Source organism: Podarcis pityusensis, assembly GCF_964106645.2.
Source record: "Podarcis pityusensis genome assembly, chromosome: 1".
In the NCBI taxonomy this organism is placed as follows: Eukaryota; Metazoa; Chordata; class Lepidosauria; order Squamata; family Lacertidae; genus Podarcis; species Podarcis pityusensis.
This window is the reverse complement of record NC_138028.1, coordinates 42,847,926-42,868,878: the sequence shown is the minus strand read 5'-3', so window position 1 is coordinate 42,868,878 and position 20,953 is coordinate 42,847,926. Positions and strand designations below refer to the sequence as shown.

Sequence of the window (20,953 nt, the reverse complement as noted above, 5' to 3'; positions counted from 1 at the left end):
ACCTCTGCTGATAAGCAGGCGAGGTCCGGCGATTCTTCTCAGATGTATGAGAGGAACACACCGTTCTTCCTCTCTCCCCTTTGGTGTCCCCAGGGAGGGGAAAGAAGCAGACAGAAAACTATTTACATCATTTATTTCTGCCTCTTACATCAGTACAGAGAATCATGTCTGCACTCAACAACAGCAAGGAGAAAACTCCTCCCAAGTACATCCAGTACGGGTCATATGACACACTGAGCTAACATCCGGTGCTCAGTACAGAGAATAGGCTCCACCTTTTCTCCAACAGTACATCTGCACTGTTTTGCATTCCAGCCATCTGGAGCTGGCTTTTGCCTTGGTGCTTTTTCCTGACATCCTCCCCCAAAAGCATCAATTGGCAAAACATTATCCAGAGAAGAGAACAAACAGTTGTTATACATATAACAGTCCCCTGTTGTTTCAGTTCCACCCTTGGAACTCCCCACCACTGGTTTCACCAGTGTACCTCTCTGGTTGTCTGGCTTCCAAGGAATGAGTGCTTCTGCATTACCTTGGCTAGCTACCCTCTGTTGTGTCTTTGTCTCTGACTTAGACACTGCTTCAACCTGTTTTGAGTTGTTAACAATAGCAACACATGCAACAGCTAAGTTAGCAAACTCTTTTGAGTACCTCTTTGGTGGTACACCCTTCGTTGCTCTCTCAGACCTACGTATGAGGTTCTGATCCTCTGTGCTCACTGGTTCAACCTTTGGACTCTGTCGAGAACCAGTAGCAATCAGTGGTTCTTCCTCCTCTTCTGAGGGTCTAGTCATTATGTGAGATTTCCTCTCAATGACTGTGACAACTGAGCTGTCTGAGCTATCGCTGTCATCATCAGTACCACTGTAATCTGTGACATCAGAAAAATCATCATCATCATCTGAATTGCCACCTGTGGGAAATGTTTGTACTATCCGCTCTTGCTTTGGAGCACTCTCTAGGAACTTTGTGAGAATCACCTGACCAGATTCAGACAAAATTACTCTGTAGAGACCCTTTTCATAACCCACAAAAATGCCTCTGGCATTCTTTACTCCACCTGGAGCTTCTGTTCTCACATGAGACCCGAAAACCTTAAAGTAGGCAACAGAAGGTTTTCTATTGAACAGCTTCTCAAAAGGAGAACATCCCAACTCTGTTGAGACTTTTCTCAGCCACACATGAAGATAGGACGCTAGCGATTCGGCCCAATATTCATGTGGCAAATGTGAACTCAGCAATTGCGCATTCATCCCCTTTTGCAATTCTTTGTTCACTTTTACACAGACCCCTCTGTTCCACGCTTCTTGCGAAACTGCCACTTTGTGGTCTATCCCTTTTCCATCCAGGAACTTCTGAAACTTCTGTAACAGAAAAATTTGCTTCTCATCTGTGAAAAGACAATCAATGTTAGCATCATGCATACTTTTAACCTTGTCACAAAACTCCTGAAACTTTTCTAAAGTTTCTTGCGGTTTCTCCATCATATAAACCCAAGAATAATTAGTGAAACAATCCACACACACAAGGTAAAACTTTGCACCGCCTCTAGATGGTTCTAGAGGACCAATCACATCAGCATACACCCGCTGAAATGCTCTGTCGACCTTCTTGGTCTTGGTGCTCACACTGGTCATACCTGCAAGAGAGATTTCGTTAGAAACAGAAGAATTACATTTCATGTAATCACTTTGATCAAAAGTCAACAAATACAGTCCATCTTTCTCTTTGGCAGTAAGAAACAGTTCTCCATCTTTGTAGATCTTGCAGCTTTTAGCATCATAGGACAGTTTCAGTCCTTTCTTTGCAATCTGCGACACGCTCAGCAGATTAAATCTCAGTTCTGGAACCAGGTAAACATCATTTATAGTCAAGTTCAGACTCTCAAGATACACAGTCCCAATTCCAGTCGCTTCCAACTCTTGACCGTTGGGCTGTTTCACAGTGAAGCTTTGCTTCCTCAACGTCGAAAATAGTCCTCTGTGCGGGCACAAATGTTTTGTACAGCCCGTGTCGATTATGAATGAGTTCCCAACATCTGGCGTGGTTCCTTTCGCCATCATAGCCTTTGCAGGTTTCACCTGGCACTTGGTACGGCTTTTGCCTGACGCCTGAGGCTTCGTAGAGCTGCTCTTTGCTCCTCTTGACTGGCGCGGCTTCTTACAGTTTCGCTGTAGATGCCCAGTCTGTCCACAATTGTAGCATCGGACAGCACTCAATGCTACACCATGCTCTCCAGTAGCATCAGCAGTGGGGGAATTAGAACTCTGTTCTTCCCTCCCCCTGTCTTTTTCTTCCAGTGCAGCAAGTCTGTCGTGTTCATTCAGGACCACAGCACAAACTCTCTCCGCGGTCAGCTGCGCGGCCGGTAGGGAACCAAGCTGACTGGCAACAACCTTGTAGGTGCGGCTAAGGCTGTTTATCATCATGAAGCAAAACACTTCCTCCTGAAGACGGAAATTGCGTTCCACCATCTGTTGACGCAGAAACTTCATTTCTGTCAGGTGCGCTTGAACATCTCCATCAGGCGCAAGTCTCAGATTGGTCAATTTCTCAAAATACAGCAACGCTGAAGAACCAGCATCTCTCTGATGCGTTGTACGCAGCGTGTCCCATACCTCTTTCGCATTTTCTAAATGCTGAACATGCACCAACTGATCATCTGAGACACACAGAATTATAGCAGTCCTGGCCCTTACATTCTGTGATTCCCAACCTCTGGTTGGTGCTGCAGGGATGGGGTTTTCAATTACATCAAAAAGCCTCTGATTCTGCAGCAGGGCCTTCATCTTTACAGACCAAGATGAATAATTGTCATTGGATAAGGGAGGAGGGCAAGGCAAACCTTTCTTGGCATCCATCTTGAAGCCAAGCCTCCAGCTCACACTTTCAAACAAGCTATAAAATCCAACAGCTGTTTTTTCCTTTCTCACGCAGCAAAACTGCAAGTTGTTTATGCCCTTTGCACCTGGCAGCTAAACTCAGGCTGCTATTGAAAAGTCCCTTCCAAGAGCTCGTAAACTTGTAGCCAAAACATTCTCTGATTTTGTTTCGCTTTCCCAGGCTTACTGTCCAGCCCCTCTGCCAGTAACTTTCCGTTACCTAGCAACAATGCATTTCAATAGGACTTCTTATCTACCACAAAAATTTGTGGAATGCAGGCTGAGCTTCCAAGCTGCAGGCCTCTTCCTCCGGAGCTTTTGTTTTCTTTGAAACGCAGCTCCGTGAACCAGGGAATTAATCTTCCTGCGTTCACACTTTTAGCCCGAAATGCAGCATACCTTGAGCTCCGTTGCTCTGGAAAACACCTCTTCTTTCCACCAGCTGTCTGTGGAGCCTCTGGCTTCTTTCAGACGCTACTCTTCCTCCTTGGAGCAGAGGAGGACAATCCACCAGCCTCTCATGCAGATGTCCGATGAATCGCAACCATCCTCTGCTACCACTGTTGGAATTCTGCCTGGGTCAGAGGAATGTGCCACAAGTAGTAGGCACCGGCAGATATTCCTGTCGACCTCCCCGCGTCTCCCAACCTCTGCTGATAAGCAGGCGAGGTCCGGCGATTCTTCTCAGATGTATGAGAGGAACACACCGTTCTTCCTCTCTCCCCTTTGGTGTCCCCAGGGAGGGGAAAGAAGCAGACAGAAAACTATTTACATCATTTATTTCTGCCTCTTACATCAGTACAGAGAATCATGTCTGCACTCAACAACAGCAAGGAGAAAACTCCTCCCAAGTACATCCAGTACGGGTCATATGACACACTGAGCTAACATCCGGTGCTCAGTACAGAGAATAGGCTCCACCTTTTCTCCAACAGTACATCTGCACTGTTTTGCATTCCAGCCATCTGGAGCTGGCTTTTGCCTTGGTGCTTTTTCCTGACAGGATTTCCATCTGTCATGGATGCTTTAGTTGAAATTCCTGCATTGCAAAGAGTCAGACTAGATAATCCTCGGGTCCCTTGCAACTCTACAGTCCTATAATTCTATGAAAAGGAGACATCGGGACCTGAGAAAGAAGTAGCAAGAGGGAATGGTTAAGTGGGAACAGTTAGGAACAGACAAATTTAAACTAGGAACAGCAAGAACCAGTGGAGGCTGGTCCATTAGGGAAAATGTGGTACTGCCCCACCAACCTCAGATTCCTCCAAGTCTACCTGCCTGCCTGCCTTCTTAGGACTTGCCGATCAGAAGGTCGGTGGTTCGAATTCCCGCAGCAGGTTGAGCTCCCGTTGCTTGGTCCCTGCTCCTGCCAACCTAGCAGTTCGAAAGCACATCAAAGTGCAAGTAGATAAATAGGTACCGCTCCGGCAGGAAGGTAAACGGCGTTTCCGTGTGCTGCTCTGGTTCACCAGAAGCGACTTAGTCATGCTGGCCGCATGACCCAGAAGCTGTACGCTGGTTCCCTCGGCCAATAAAGCGAGATGAGCACCGCAACCCCAGAGTCTGTTACAAATGGACCTAACAGTCAGAGGTCCCTTTACCTTTATGCTCCTGGTTAGAAGGGAGAACTTAACTGGGAGTCCTGCTTAGGATAGCATGCTAAGCCAAACTTCAGCTAAGCTCAGCAAGAAGAATTGGGGCAGAGCACCTGCAAGTCCATCTCTGGAAGCCTGGACAATTGTATGGTCTCCATAAGCCACCATTTGGTTGACCATGTCATGTGAACCAGGCCTGTGTTCCCTGTTTAGCAGGAGACAAGAGAAGCAGGACTAGGTCCCTGCGCATGATGCAGTGCATGGGCACAAACCCTGGGTTCATTACACAGTTAATATTATTTCCTGCTAAATGACAAATCCATGGAGCAATTGCTATCCTGGCAGGTCAAACTACTCCTGGGTATGTGGGTGTGACATCATATTGTTTCTATCTTAAAATGTACTGTTAGTGCTAATCACAGCAATTGCCCTAGACTCTGAAGAACCATCAATTAAAACACTTTTCCATTTCCTCTGTGGCCTCTGTGCTGATTTTGCCAATTTTTAAATTGATTTTCCATAATTTTTAACAAATTGCCACCAAATTAATACAAATTCAATACAAATTTAAAAGCTGACTTCCCACCCACCCACAGATGTCCCCTCTTTGTTGCTCCCAATAAAATAACTTTTCCAACTATCATTTCGAAATACGTTCTTCCCTTCTCCCTACACATCGCCTGTTCAATTACCAATTTCTGCTATGGCTTTTATACATTGTTATAACCTGTCCTCAAAATAGTTGAGTGGAGTAAATCCTCTTTAATCTATAATAGTCGTTCATCAATTTTCAAACATTTCCTTCTGATACCTCTTGAGGAACACTTTGCCTGAGAAAAGCAGATCTTGCTTCCTCCCAGACAACATACACATATTCCTCCCTAACATGGCCTTGAACATTGTTGTCTGACATCTGGCCCCAGTAACCAATAACTCAGCCTCACTGGTGCAGCATGCAGAGGGTGAAAATGAAATCCCTATATATATTTTTGCATAAATATATAATATACATGATTTTGTACCTTTTAATGTCACCTGGATTCAGCCAGATGTTTCAAGGAGGACCAGAAGCAGAACACAAAGGCAGAGCACGCCTCCTTGTATCTCATTATGCCTGCCCAATTTCAAAAGCATGTGATCAGCTTAGATATCTTCCATGAGCGATCTGTCCGTCCCACAGCAGGCCAGTGGGCAGGGAGGAAGAGATTGGTGGGATATTAAAAGAAAAGTCTGCAAGTAAGAGCTGCTTGACAATGGAGCCAGGATTTTCCCCATGCTGGAGGAGGTCTTCGAGGCTGGACAGACACATACTGAGGATGCTCTGATTTCCTGCCCACACACCCCTCAGTGGAGGAAGTCAAGAGCTACAGGAACATCCTTAACATCTGGCCATCTAAATGTCTGCTTGAAGTGGAGATGGGATCTGTTGTTGGCAACATGCTACTCCAATGATATTTTGTTGCTTTGTTTTTGTTTCTTAATATTCCTGTACACGTGTGTGTGTGTGTGTGTGTGTGTGCGTGCGTGCGTGCGTGTGCGCCTCCCCCCATAATGTTATTACTGGTTATAATTTACCATTAGATCTCGTCAGAATTTCCTTATTGTGGCTTGAAAGGTAAAGTGCACACATGATTTAGAATCTATCATATTTTATTTATTATATGTACAGTGGTACCTTGATTCTCAATGCCTTGGTACTCAAACGCCTTGGTTCCCAAACACTGAAAACCCAGAAGTAATTGTTCCAGCTTTCGAAAGTTTTTCAGGTGGTTGTCGGCTATTGTTTTCTGGGGCACCTGCACCAATCAGAAGCCGCACCTTGGTTTTCGAACATTTCAGAAGTCAAACGGACTTCCAGAACGGATTAAGTTCGAGAACCAAGGTATTTCTATGGTAGTTTTTGTTATGTAAATGGGGCCACGTACCCCCTGGTTATGTGGACCCGGGGGGTCAACGGACCACCAATTGGGAACCACTGTTCTAGGTTATGAAGACCCTATCCAATCCTATAATTTGAATACTAGAACAAAATAGAATGAGGAATTTTTACTGAAATCTAATGGCAAATTATATCCATTAATAACCGTGTGTGTGTGTGTATGTATGCACACACATGCATAGATACAAAAACACAGCCACACAGTATTATTGGAGACTCCAGCAATGGATTCCTTCAGGTTCCCATCTTGGAGGCACTGGAGAATGAGGGAGATGGGCCTTTCCCTTCCTTGTTATGGCCTGCTCCATATTTCATACTGCAGCGACATAGCAAACTACTGGATATACTGAGACTTGGAACTGAAGGCTTCTGGATCTGTGTGTTGTACCTAGTGGTAAGCTACTCAGGGCTGCACAGCAGAGAAACGCCAACATTGTAATGCCTACTCAGAAGTAAATTCCATCACTTCCGGAGGCGGCGCGAAACAGCAATGGCGGTCCTCTTCGGTCTCTGAAGAGGGGCTCCGCAGAAAAGGGTCGTCCGCTGCGGCACAGCGGTGACCCATCAAGAAAAACCACGGGCAGAGTGAGCCCGTGGCCGTGGGACTTGGCGGGCACCAGGAGCGACCCCAAAAGCGAAGAAGGAACCCCGTAAGGGGCTCCGGAAACGTGGAAGGGGGAGCGGTGCTGTGAGTTCATCGCTCTTTCTGCGGGAGCGAAGCCGCGCGGCTGCTGCTGATGAGCGCCGACCTTTCTTCTTGAAACATCAGGCTCTAAACTACCTACTCGTGAGTAAGGATCGATCATTTTGGGACTAAAAACTTTAAATTTGGCTGAAAGCGGGAGACGATAAACAGGAAGTCCGTCTTCCGGCAGTGCTTTAAAGATCAAAGACAAAGAGTTTAACAAGCGGGAAGCAGTTTTAAAAGATTATAAATTTGGGACTTTCGTGTGCTGACAGAATTGGCTTACAAAAGGAAAGAGAAAAGACTTTTATTTCAAAGTGCATTGGATTTTAAATGGGACTTTCCTCCCCTTTATGGATTATAAAGAATTAAGAACCAAACCTCGGACTGACAGGAGAAAAAGAGAGCTGTCATTGCGGAAACTGTATTTAAAATAGAAACTGTTACAGTTGAGTGTTACTGGCAAGATACAATTAAAGAAACTGTTATTGGCACCTTTTTTCTGAGACTTTGTGGCAGCTTGGGAAGTGCTCTGTAAGTTAAAAAAGTTTATGAAGGACTTTTGGTAAATTAAATTGTTTGGGGCTGCAGGGACTTTAATGGCGGATAAATTTCTTTCCTTTCTATGAACTACAGTAATACTCCCCCTAGTGGAGTTCTGGATTTACAAGTGCCTGGGAACAAATTTTATTTTGACTATCTGCTGCTTTGTTATTTACGCTTTGGAACTGTCCTTCCCATGGGACAATATACAATTTGACCTTGACTCATAGACAGGTGTGGAATGAGTGGCCAACCGAAAACAAGATCTGCTAAAACGAAAGCAAGACAAGCCCAACTTGTGCAAACAACTTTGACTACTCAGTCACGTAGATCATCTGTCCCAGCTGTTTTGGGAGTACAAGAAAAGGAAACTGCACAGCCTGCATCAGAGGATATGGCGGAAGGAGGATCGGATACCTTCTTAAAACAAATGCTAGAACAATTCGCAATATTGAACAAGAAGGTGGATGACCAATCGGCAAAAATAGACCAAGCCACATCCTCTATTACTAAATTGTCTGACCAAGTTGCACAACATACACAAGTTATTGGGAATCTTAAGGAAGCAACTGTGGAAAATCGGAGACTGGCTGAAGCAGCCAACGAAAAAGCAGAACAAGCAAATCAGAAAGTTGAGGCTATAAAAGGGGAGGTAAGGCCACTACACAAGCACATTAGTGACCAGCAGGCCTACCTGTCTATGGTGGAATTGAGAAACCGGGAAAATAATCTGAGATTAAGAGCTATCCCAGAGCTTGAACAGGAAGATTTAATTGGTTATCTGACAGCAGAATTTTCTAAGTTCTGGGGTATAGAAGAGGACAAAGACTTCAAGATTACAACTGCGTTTAGATTGGGAAGAGTCGTGAGGAGGGACAGGCCCAGAGACTGTTTGATTATTTTGAGATCCAAGCAGGAGAGAGATAAAATACTAGGCCTTCATTTTAAGAAATCACTTGATATTCAAGGCAAAAGAGCAGAATTTTATAGAGATATTCCTAAACAACTTTTGGACCTCAGAGCCACATATACAGACCTAGCAAGACTACTGAGAGGAAACGCGATTCCGTATAGGTGGGAGTTCCCCCAAGGCTTATCTTTTAATTTTAAAGGAAAGAAAGTTAAAATTAAAACAACAGAAGATAACCAGAAGTTCCTGCACGACCACGGAGAAGACCTTCAGAAGGGAGCAGTAGCCTCTTGGCCACCGCCACTGCCTGGAATAGCACCGACACCTACACCCTCGGGTTCAGAAGAAAAGGAAGACACCCCACTATAGGAACAACAGATTGATTCAGAATGTCCCTGCAGCTGTACAGTTGGAATATAAATGGCGGGAATTCCCCGGAAAAAAGACGAAGGATTTTCCATATTTTGAAAAAAGAACAATTGGATATTATTTGCTTGCAGGAAACGCATGTGACTAGACTCCACAGGAAAGTGCTAATCAACAAAAGACTAGGCCAAGAATTTATTTCATCAGATAGAGTTAAAAAAAGAGGCGTGGTAATCTACGCAAAGGAGAACTTGTCACCGAAATTTTTATTTAAAGATGAGCAAGGAAGAATTTTGGCAATTGAAATACAAACACAGGGAGAAAAATTTTTGATTTTAGGAATTTATGCACCAAATGAGGGGAAATTAGAATTTTACAAGAAGCTGCATGAGATAATGCTGGACTATCTGGACTATACCAACATCATAATGATGGGCGATATGAATGGGGTGGTTTCTACTCACATGGATAAGTCACAAAATCAAAATTTAACCAAAGACGGCAGACTACCTAAAACCTTTTTTGAACTAACTGACAACATGGACTTGATTGACATTTGGAGGACAAGGAACCCCTTAGGTAAAGAAGGAACATTCTTTTCTGAGGCCCACCTGTCATGGACAAGAATCGACCAAATATGGACAACTAGAGGGCTGGCACCCAAGATTAGAAAAGTGGAAATCTGCCCAAAGACTTGCTCCGACCATAACGCGTTGAAAATGGAATTGAGACTTACTCCAACCGGTTCTTTCAGATGGAAAATGAATGACACCCTATTAAGAGATCAGGAGATTGTGAAGAAGGCCCAAAAAACTTTAAAGGATTATTTTGAAATCAATTTGAACACCTCGGTGGAAAAGAGAACAATCTGGGACGCAAGTAAAGCAGTAATGAGAGGGTTTCTGATACAACAGAACACAATTAAGAAAAAACTTTGGAATGGAAAAAAGGACAGGATATTAGAGAAGATAAGAGAAGGAGAGAAAAAACTGAGACTAAAACCAAAATCAAAAGAGGTTTTAAGAGAAATCAAATTCCACCAAGCTCAATATGCGAAATTGATAAACCAAGAAGTGGAATGGAAAATTAAACAAATGAAACAAAGATCATTTGAATCGGCGAATAAATGTGGAAAACTGCTAGCATGGCAGTTGAAAAAGAGACAAAAATTGAACTTTGTTACTAATCTAGAGGTGGAAGGGAGAAATATTCAGAAACCAGAAGAAATTAGAAAGTGTTTCCAGAAATACTTCAAAAAACTTTATACACAAGGGCCTCAGGAAGTGTCTGAGATAGACCAATTTTTAAAAGTTAATGGTCTACCAAAACTATCTCAGGAGAAGAGGACAATCTTGAATTATAGAATAACACAACAGGAAATAGAGGGTGCCATTCAGAATATGCAACTAGGCAAATCTCCAGGCCCAGATGGACTTACCTCCAAGTACTATAAAACACTAAAAGACTACTTGATACAACCACTAATGGAGGTTTGTAACCAGATTATGGAGGGAAGGAGGGCACCGGAAACGTGGAAAGAAGCCTTCATCACATTGATACCTAAACTGGAATCTGAAAAGACTCAGCTTAAGAACTACCGTCCCATTTCACTCCTAAATGTGGATTACAAAATTTTTGCTGATATTTTGGCAAGTAGACTTAAAAAAATACTTAATGAAGTAATTCACAAGGACCAGGCAGGCTTTCTCCCAGGGAGACATCTGTTTGATAATACCAGGAACATTATTGATATTTTGGAACTTTTACAAACTAATATCAATACGAAAGCTGTGTTAATTTTTATCGACGCGGAGAAGGCCTTTGATAACATTTCTTGGATGTTTATGAAGAGAAACTTGGAAGGGATGGGAGTGGGACGGGGGTTTGAAAATGGAATAGAAGCAATTTATTCTGAGCAAAAAGCTAAGCTGATAGTGAACAATGTGGTGACAGATGAGTTCAAAATTGAAAAAGGGACACGACAAGGGTGCCCCCTATCCCCTCTTTTATTTATTTCAGTCCTGGAGGTGCTATTGAACATGATTAGGGAGGACCGGTCGATACAAGGAATACAGGTCGGAGTGAAACAATATAAACTGAAAGCTTTTGCAGACGATTTGGTTTTAACATTACAGGAGCCAGAATCTAGTACAAAAAGAGCATTAGAACTGATTCATGAGTTTGGTCGGGTGGCGGGATTTAAGTTGAATAAGCAAAAAACCAAGGTTTTGGGAAAAAACTTGACATCTTCAGAAATAGATGGGTTTCAGAAGGAGACAGAACTAAGTGTGGTAAAAAAAGTGAAATACCTAGGGGTTCACTTGTCTGCTAAAAATTTGAATTTATTTAAAGACAATTATGAAAAATGTTGGTCGGAAATCAAAAAAGATTTGGAAATTTGGTCAAGATTGAAACTTTCCTTGTTGGGTCGAATTGCAGCTATAAAAATGAATGTATTGCCGAAAATGTTATTTCTGTTTCAAACCCTACAGATTGTGGACAGAGTGGAATGTTTTGGAAAGTGGCAGAAGGATATATCCAAGTTTGTTTGGCAGGGCAAAAAGCCCCGGATAAAGTTTAAAATACTAACTGATTCGAAAGAAAGAGGGGGGTTTGCCCTGCCGGACCTGAGATTATATTATGAAGCTGCGGCCTTCTGCTGGATGAAGGATTGGTTACTTCTTGAGAACACTGATGTCCTAGATCTGGAAGGGTTTGATAATGCTTTTGGTTGGCATGCATATTTGTGGTACGACAAGGCAAAGGTTCATAAAATGTTCAAAAATCATATTGTCAGAAAATCAATATTTATGGTCTGGACAAAATACAAGGACTTATTAGAAGGTAAGACTCCGAGGTGGCTATCACCAGCAGAGGCCAAGGCCTGGAAAAAACCCAATATGGAGGTTGGTTGGCCGAAATATGGGGAAATTATAGAAAAAGTAGGAGAAACTTGGAGGCTGCAGAGTTATGAAAAATTAAAGAATAAGGTGCAAAATTGGTTTCACTATGCTCAAATTCAAGAGGTTTTTAAGTTGGACAAAAAAACAGGTTTCCAGGTGGAAAAATCGAAACTAGAGACAGAATTGTTGGAACCAAAGACCAAGGTACTTTCGAGAATGTATAACTTGCTGCTTAAATGGAACACTCAGGATGAGACAGTCAAATCAGCAATGATAAAATGGGCTCAGGACATTGGGTACAACATTATGTTTGAAGACTGGGAAAGGTTATGGACCACTGGCGTGAAATTCACGGCATGTAATGCCTTGAAAGAGAATATTATGAAAATGATATACAGGTGGTACATGACCCCAGTCAAGTTGGCTAAGATATATCATTTGTCTGATAATAAATGTTGGAAATGTAAGGAGGCTGAAGGGACATTCTTTCACCTCTGGTGGACTTGCCCAGAAGTGAAGGCCTTCTGGGAAAGGATCTATAATGAGTTAAAAAAGGTGTTTAAGTACACCTTTCCCAAGAAACCAGAGGCCTTCCTCCTGGGCATTGTCGGCCAGAAGGTGTTAAAGAAGGATAGAACTTTTTTTATGTATGCAACTACAGCAGCAAGAATTCTCATCGCAAAATACTGGAAGACTCAAGATTTACCCACACTGGAAGAGTGGCAGACGCAATTGATGGACTACATGGAACTGGCCGAAATGACTGCCAGGATCCGAGATTTGGGAGAAGAAGCAATGGAGGAGGATTGGAAAAAATTTAAAGATTATTTACAAAAATTTTATAAGTTATATGAATGTTAAGAATTCGCATGATTAGGGAAATTCAGCTCCAGCAATAAGATTAAGGTATGGTAAATTAAGTTATATTAATGAAAGGACTAATGTTTAAAAGAATATTATATATGTTATTAGTGTAAATTGACAATAAGTATTTTAAACGTAAATTACAAGTATTTGAAAGAACAAAAGAATACACGAAATAAGGTTATAATTTGCTGGAAAATTTTATTGTAAAGAACGCACGGTGAGGGAGACGTGGGGAAGTCCGGTTGGTTATGGAAAAATGCTTTGAAAAGATGATTTTCTTTTTCTTTCTTTTTTCTCTTCTGTTATTTCTTTGTATATCTGATTTTGTATTTCTATCTGGAAAAAATGTAATAAAAAATATTTTAAAAAAAAAACAACAGAAGTAAATTCCATTAAGTTTAATGGGGCCAACTCCCAGATAAAGTAGGAATAGGTCTTTTCAGCCTTGCCATGTCTTCACCATCCTGGCAGACCTATTTCTTTGTTTAGAGCAGGTATTCATCTATGTCCCAGATGTTTGTCTGAAACTGTATTCATTTGGTGGGTGAACCTGGGTAAATGCTTAAAGATGGAGGTGAGTAGGCTACCTCAAGATGAATGTCCAAATTCAATATCCTAACAAGAGGTTCTACACTGGGTCAAACATATTGTTACTCAGTTCCCCCCTGCACCTCCTCAAGGAAAAGTATGCATCAGTGAGAAAGAGAAATTTAGATGGGATTTTCTAAAAATGGGTAAGAATGTAATTACAGCATTGCCTGGCACTGGTAATGTAGAATGCTGTATTTGAATATTATCTCCTGTCTGATCATATTGGCACTCCCGCTTGTAGATTTAAGAATTTCCACTGAGGTTAATGAGCATAAATGTCACTTTATGGTATCCTATGTTTATGTATGTAAAGTAGGAAAAACCACTGGGCCAGTAAGATACAACCTAAGTCAAATCCCTTATGAATACACATCAAAATCCAAAAAACAAAAGTAAACCACAAACAATTAAAAACAGATCCAATATTCCCAAATCCTTAACTGTCATTGCCTTATTTCATCGACCTCCTCAAACCTCCCTTTTTTGTATTCCAGTTATTAATTATAACAGCAAATCCTTCCCATTTTTCATAATATTCTGTCATTAAATTACCTTAATCTATTTTAAGCTTAAAAACTTAAAACTTAACCCTGAAACTTAAACTTTAAAAACTTAAAACTTAACCCTAAAACTTATAACTTAAATCTTATTTATACCAATTTCTCATAACCATAACATATTCTTGCATAGTTCTTTTTAACATTTCTGCTAAAGCCAAATAGTTTCGTTCCAACATTTTTCTAATACTCATTAATTTTACAAAACAATCCTAAATAGAATTTTTTTTAAAAACTTTCTTCCAATCTTCCTCCAACGTCTCTTCCTCCTGGTCCCGGGTTTTGTCAGTCCTTTCTGTCTCATCCATTTAGCTCATTAACCTGGTAATCTTATGTCCGAGGCCCTTAAGTCTCTTCCATGTCCCTTCCGCAGATCTTCTTCATATTTATACCTGTACTTTACTTTGTCTCCTGGTCCTTTCACTCATGGAAACTCCAACTTGACAGTATTTTTGTCCCTTCTCAACAGATCAGCCCCATTTCCATAATCCACACTGAACTCCGTGTGGTATTTAAAAGCATGTTTCAAAGTCCCTCCAAAGTTGAGGACCCCCACAACCCCAAACTCCTCACGGCCCATTGCCAGACTTGGAAAGTCAAGACATCCCTGCATAGGGGGGTCTATCCAGCCCCCCATCTCCAAGCCCAACAAAACTCTATCTCTCCAAATCTGGCTTTTTCCAAGTTCATTTGTCAAATCCAACAACTCATGTTCCTGCTGGGCCACAGCTCCCTCCATCTCTGCCACCCGAGGTCCAACAACGATCTCCTCCCTCATCTGATCTGTCAGAGCACACTCCTGAGTTGATTCCTGGGTGGGTTCTATATAGGTACCCACTACCTGTCCAAAATTTCTGATCGCAACAGTCATCAAATCCGTCTTCTCATGTAACTGTTCAAATAAAGCACTTGTCTTACAGAAAGCACGCACCAGAGCCTCTGAATACATTGTTATGCAAGGTCAGAAGTCTGTTCCCACGATCTTAATCTGTTTGCAGCTGCGAAGCTCCCCAGTTCAAGTTTAATAACAGTTTCACAAGCTCCCTCTAGGGGAAGAACTTCTATTTGTATCAATCTCTTTTCTTTTTTCTTTTTTTAACAGCAGATCTAACAACAAAGTTTCCTTTTTCAGATATTTTGTCAGTATTTGTTCCTTTAAAATGCGAAAGAGAACAATGGAATCACTATGTTTCTCTTCTTTTAACTATCTGTCAAAAACATTTGTCTATAGTCAATGAACTTCCTAAAAACGTCTGTCCTGACATCCCGCTCCCAGGTTCAAGACGGTGGAAAATTACTTTTCTTTACACTCTCTCCTGCAAGTTTATTTTATTTTTATTTTTTTAAATGATATTTATTAAAATTTTCAAAAATACAGAAAGTAAAGATTAAAGTACATTCAAAGCCTTATTTTCATACATCCACTTTCCGGGACTCCCCCCTTCCCCCACCCCTACCATATTCCCCTTTCATATTGTTGGCTCCACAAGCTCTAAGTTCTAATTGAAACTTAATTTGTTTAGACCGTTATTCGAATTTAAAATTTATACACTCCTCATCAATACCCTTAATAAAAGACAAAAGTTCTCTCCCCAGAGCCCACCCCATTTTCATTCCACAATTTCCCTTTTTTTAATGATAAGGACACCCCACTCAATAGAAATATAAGAAATAAGAAATAAAAAGTATAATAGATGAAAAAGAGCCAATTCAGAAAAAAAAGTTGACAAGCCTTTGGATTTTAGTTCTCCCCCCCCCTGTCCCCGGTTTAATTTCCCCCTGACCACCAAACCATGTTATCTGCCTGGAATTCTTAAAGTCCATAAATCACCTATTTCCCCCAACTCCTTGCTGGCTTTTTCTTTTTATAGTTATTTTTTAAGACATTTAACTTCAAATCTTTAATAAAACTCCCCCCATTGTTCTTTCCAAGTTGTAGTCCAATTTCCTCTTGTTCCGCTGCTGAAACGTTCTAATTCAGAAGTTTAGTAACTCTGCAGGGATTATTGTTATTCAGGAACAAAAACTTGCGTTCAGTCCCTTCCTTTCTTCAATAGAAAATTCTATTGTCTCCTTTAGCTAAACACCCTGTAGACAAAATATTATTTCCGTTTTGCAGCTTTCCCAGAAGATAACCAGTCCTGTAAAATTCCAATGGTATTTTTCCACTTACGACCATCTTTGTAATGTCCCGAAACTCCTCTAGGGGGATTGTTGTAACTTTGTTTTCTCTAGTCCAAAAGTCCGATTGTTATCCATGTTTTCGCCATTTTGTATCCAAGTTTTAACGGGTTATAGCAAATTGTAACAAATTTAACCAGCAAAGTTCTCATAATAAAATCCTCTCTGCTTTCCGACTTTGACAGCTACTTTGACAGCTGTCAAAATCTCCGACTCTTTTCACCAGGCTCTCTCTTCAATCACCCCGGTTCCCAGGGGGGGGGGGTTACGTTTCCCTTCTCCCTCAATTCTTCCTCCAGCACAGTTCTTGTAGTTCCCCATCGTGGAATTCTTAGTTTTTATCAGCAATACAAATCTTTTTGGACCTTGGTTTCCCCATCCTTGTTTTGGAAGGTTTACAGTAGGGAGGGGGACTGACTTCCTTTTTGGATCCCCCCCCCGCTCGTGTCCAATCCGGAAAAAAATTCTTTTTTTCTCCTTTTGAACCCGGTTTCCAAATTACTCACGGGTTGTTGTTAAGAAGTCCGAATTTTCAATGGAAGAAGTCAGCGCTCTCCGCCGGATGGCATGCGGCTGCGCTCGGCAGGGATAGCAGAGGACTCAAAGCACCACGCTTCTCCCCGGCACCCGATCCGTAGCCTTTAAAAAGGCTCCTTCACGAGTCGGGAGGGCGCTAGCGGTGCCAGCCGAGTCTCCATGTCCACGGCCTCCGTGGCCGTGGTTTTTAAGGGTCCCCGCATCGCCGGTGCGGTAGGACCCAGCCCCTGCCGAGCAGGCTCCCTCCGGAGCTCGGAGGGAGTCCGCCATTCGGCGATGGCGCCAACCCGGAAGTCCTCTCTCCTGCAAGTTTAAACCATCCGGAAAAAATCCCCCCTCTTCTCCTGCTTCTGAAGGGGGTTCAGTAGTTTTAGATGATGAAAGTTGATCCTTTACAAACGATTTTCTGAACTCTAGTTTGCCATGTCTTTGCTTTAATCTATCTACAAGAAACGGAAGGCTGACTTCCTGTTTAGACCTTCCCGCTTCAGTGCCAAATTAAGAAGAATTTCTAATCCAATTTTCCCTTCTACTCACAGATCGTTGTTTAAAGTCCAATTGTCCAAATTTGATCTGCTCACGGGTAGTTGTTTTCGTAACCGAATTGTCCCAGGAAAAAGGTAGCGCTCTCCGGCAACGGCTGTGCGGCTTCGCTCCACGGAAGAAGCAGTTGACTCTCAGCACCGCGCCACTAACCCCTCTTCGCTCCGGAGCCCTTAGTTGGGTTCCTTTACGGATTGGGGGGGCGCGCAAAAGGTGCCCGCCGAGTCCCATGGTCACAGGCTTCCTCCGCCTGTGATTTTTTGAAGGGTCCCCACTTTGCCGTAGCGGAACAGACCCGTTTTCCGTGGAGCCAGTCTCTCCGGATCAGAGGGAGTCCGCCATTACCGATGGCGCCACCCTGGAAGTTCTAAAAGACGCCTGCTCCTTGGGAGAAAGGCGATGGCAAACCTAGACAGCATCTTAAAAAGCAGAGACATCACCTTGCCAACAAAGGTCCGTGTAGTTAAAGCCATGGTTTTCCCAGTAGTGATGTATGGAAGTGAGAGCTGGACCATAAAGAAGGCTGATCGCCAAAGAATTGATGCTTTTGAATTATGGTGCTGGAGGAGACTCTTGAGAGTCCCATGGACTGCAAGAAGATCAAACGCATCCATTCTTAAGGAAATCAGCCCTGAGTGGTCACTGGAAGGACAGATCCTGAAGCTGAGGCTCCAATACTTTGGCCACCTCATGAGAAGAGAAGACTCCCTGGAAAAGACCCTGATGTTGGGAAAGATTGAGGGCACAAGGAGAAGAGGACGACACAGGATGAGATGGTTGGACAGTGTTCTCAAAGCCACAAACATGAGTCTGACCAAACTGCGGGAGGCAGTGGAAGACAGGAGTGCCTGGCGTGCTCTGGTCCATGGGGTCACGAAGTGTCGGACACGACTAAATAACAACAACATGTTTATGTATCAGAAACCTGTTTCTTCCATTGCATTTTTCATAAAGTGTTCCTGTGAATCTTTCCTGAATGCAAAGGGGCCATGTGATGAATTTATCTGTTTATTTGCATTTTCTGCCAGCTTCCCCCCTGAAGGCTCAGGAGGTGAATTATGTGTAGCAACCAGAAATATATAACTAAAAAACTTAGAGCAGATTGTTGCTAAACTCTAGTACATTTAGTTCTCATTTTTTTTCAATGACAGAGATGTAATAGCACACATGTCTACTGAGACGTAAGGCACAATGAGTTCAATGGAGCTTACTCACAGGTAAGTGGGTACAGGACTGTAATCTAAAGCCTTTGTCTAAGAGCTTTCCTGGTATCCATTCAGTAGTTATCTGGGTCCCCCCCCCTTTTGAAGATGGGGACAACATTTACCTGTCTCCAGGGACCTCATATTTCTATTTAATACCTATTGTCACCTCATTGGTGATGATGGAGACATGCTTTGCCTACAAATGAAATCTGCAGAAAAACAGAATCTGTTCCTTTTCTTTTCCATATTCATTGAAATTATAGCTGCTTTGTGAAATAACAGTGTTTATCTTTTGCATTTTCTTTCACTACTATAAAAATTGGCATTTCCAAAGCAGTGTAGACTTATAAAGCCTCGGTTTCCTTCCACAACATTACTGTATGACGGAGGAGATTTGCAGTGCTGAGTGCTTTTAAAGGATATGGATTGCCATGGTAACCACTGACTTCTAAAGACCACACAAATTACATATTTAATTGAAAGGCATGTTTTGATTTTGACTCTGTTTTATTTTTGTATAGTTTATCTGCCATCTCTTTGTATGTTAATTTGGTGTGGAGGTAGGGAGATGAAAGAACATTGAGAATGTTCCTGGAATAATTTGAGGAATCTGTTATATTATTTTTAGAAAAGATTGTTCAACTTCCTCTTTTTGGTCTTCTGTTTTGGACATTAATGTATTGTACTCAAGGAACATGACTGAAAAAGATTAATTCAAATGCAGATTGGACACTATTAGACTCCACCAAATTCTCTCTCTCTACATATACATATATAAATATAATTTTACTTAAATTTTCTATTTTACAATTTAGAGTATTCATTTATACACCCTTAACATACCAATGACTTCCTTTCTTCTCTTTCAATGGTTCATTTTACATAGCATAAATCCCAGCATATTTTATATCAACTAAACCATTCAGTATTTGATTATTACTTCCATCAAAACTTATTTACACTGTTGAATTTATCTTAATGCTGCCAACATTTTCAAGTGTACACAACCCCCCCCCATATATTCAATAAACATTTTCCAATCTTCTTTAAAGGAATGTTCTTCTTGTTCTCTTATTCTATATGTTAGATCCACAAGCTGCGCATACTCCACCAAATTCAACTGGAGAGTTCGGATGCAATTCTAGACATACTGTCCTGGGAGTTGGTCCCATTGAACTCAATGTGACTTACTTCTGAGTACACATGTTAAAAAAGTTGGGCGCCATCCTCACTTTCTGCCCAGTGATAGCAAGATTCCAGGGGTTTCAAGGGGCTCATCCAGGGTTTGTGCTCCTTTAGAGAGTTGAAGGCGTGACAGTGACTGTTGGAGCTTTAAGAAGTATGATTTATTCACATATTGACACCATAGAGGGAGTCCGAATCTTACAGCATGGTCATTTTAAGCAGGGCTTGGAAAGGATGATCCTGGAGGAGGACATGGCTCTCTTATTAGAACAATGAACACAGGCAGCCCATGCTGCAACATTTTGTTGCAGGACCCACTTGTTTTTCTCCAAAGGCAACAAAGGAAGTTAGCACACAAGATGTATCTGACAGTGAAATTCAGACTGCAAGACTTAATCCTGATTCACCATGAATAGCCAATTACACGAATATGGAATAATTATGTTGGAGAACACACTTGGAGTCTCCAGACATAATGGTAATTTAAATTATGGTTTTAGGAGAGACTGTTTTGTGTTGTGCTGAGTATGTCTGAACATGAGCACTCAAAATTAAGCACTGATTGCCTTAGAAGGAAAACACCACATGTAAGGTAAAGGTAAAGGACTCCAGGATGGGTAACTCCAGTGAAAGGCGACAATGGGGTTGTGGCGCTCATCTCGCTTTTCAGGCCAAGGGAGCCGGTGTTTGTCCATAGACAGCTTTCTGGGTCATGTGACTAAACCGCTTCTGGCACAACAAAACACTGTGACCAAAGCCAGAGTGCATGGAAACGCCGTTTACCTTCCCACCGCAACGGTACCTATTTATCTGCTTGCACTGGCATGCTTTCAAACTGCTGGGTTGGCAGGAGCTGGGACAGAGCAACAGGTGCTCACTCCATCACGGGGATTTGAACCACCCACCTTCTGATCAGCAAGCCCAAGAGGCGTAGTGGTTTAGACCACAGGGCCACCTTCATCTGATGTCTTAGAAGGAAAACATCACATGTGCACCTTAATGTCACAGTATTAATACAAGTATTCAGTTGCAACCCCCAAATGACTCATGTTTATATTATGCCATGGAAAACTGCTTTAGAAATGGAATTTCCATTGGTACATGCAAGAAGCAAAGCAGAAGGGGATTGGTGCTTTGGTTAGAAGGTGCTAATGGACTATCTGTTGTACCACAGGTATGGAGATAAGCCCGAATTCAGGCATAGGCAAACTTGGCCCTCCATGTGTTTTGGGACTACAACTCCAATCATCCCTGACCACTGGTCCTGTTAGCTAGGGATCATGGGAGTTGTAGTCCCAAAACATCTGGAGGGCGAGTTTGCCTATGCCTGCCCTAACTCTTTGTGCCTTTGAATTGTACAAACTTCACAAATAATTACAGAATCTTTTGAATAGCACACTGCAATTCTAATGGAAGCTGTAGAATCTTGCTACCAGTCAGCAGAGATTGGCTGGTGTCCAACCT

The 20,953-nt window shown here is 42.2% G+C and overlaps 1 long non-coding RNA gene across 1 annotated transcript; it reads right to left on the bottom strand.

The window, feature by feature from the left end:
- Positions 1–6,426: 6,426 nt before the first annotated feature.
- On the bottom strand, positions 6,427–13,787 carry LOC308472757. Its single transcript, XR_013983712.1, has 2 exons — positions 13,066–13,787; positions 6,427–6,861 (listed from the first exon to the last, which is right to left on the bottom strand). It is a non-coding gene; the product is annotated as an uncharacterized lncRNA (long non-coding RNA).
- Positions 13,788–20,953: the final 7,166 nt, after the last annotated feature.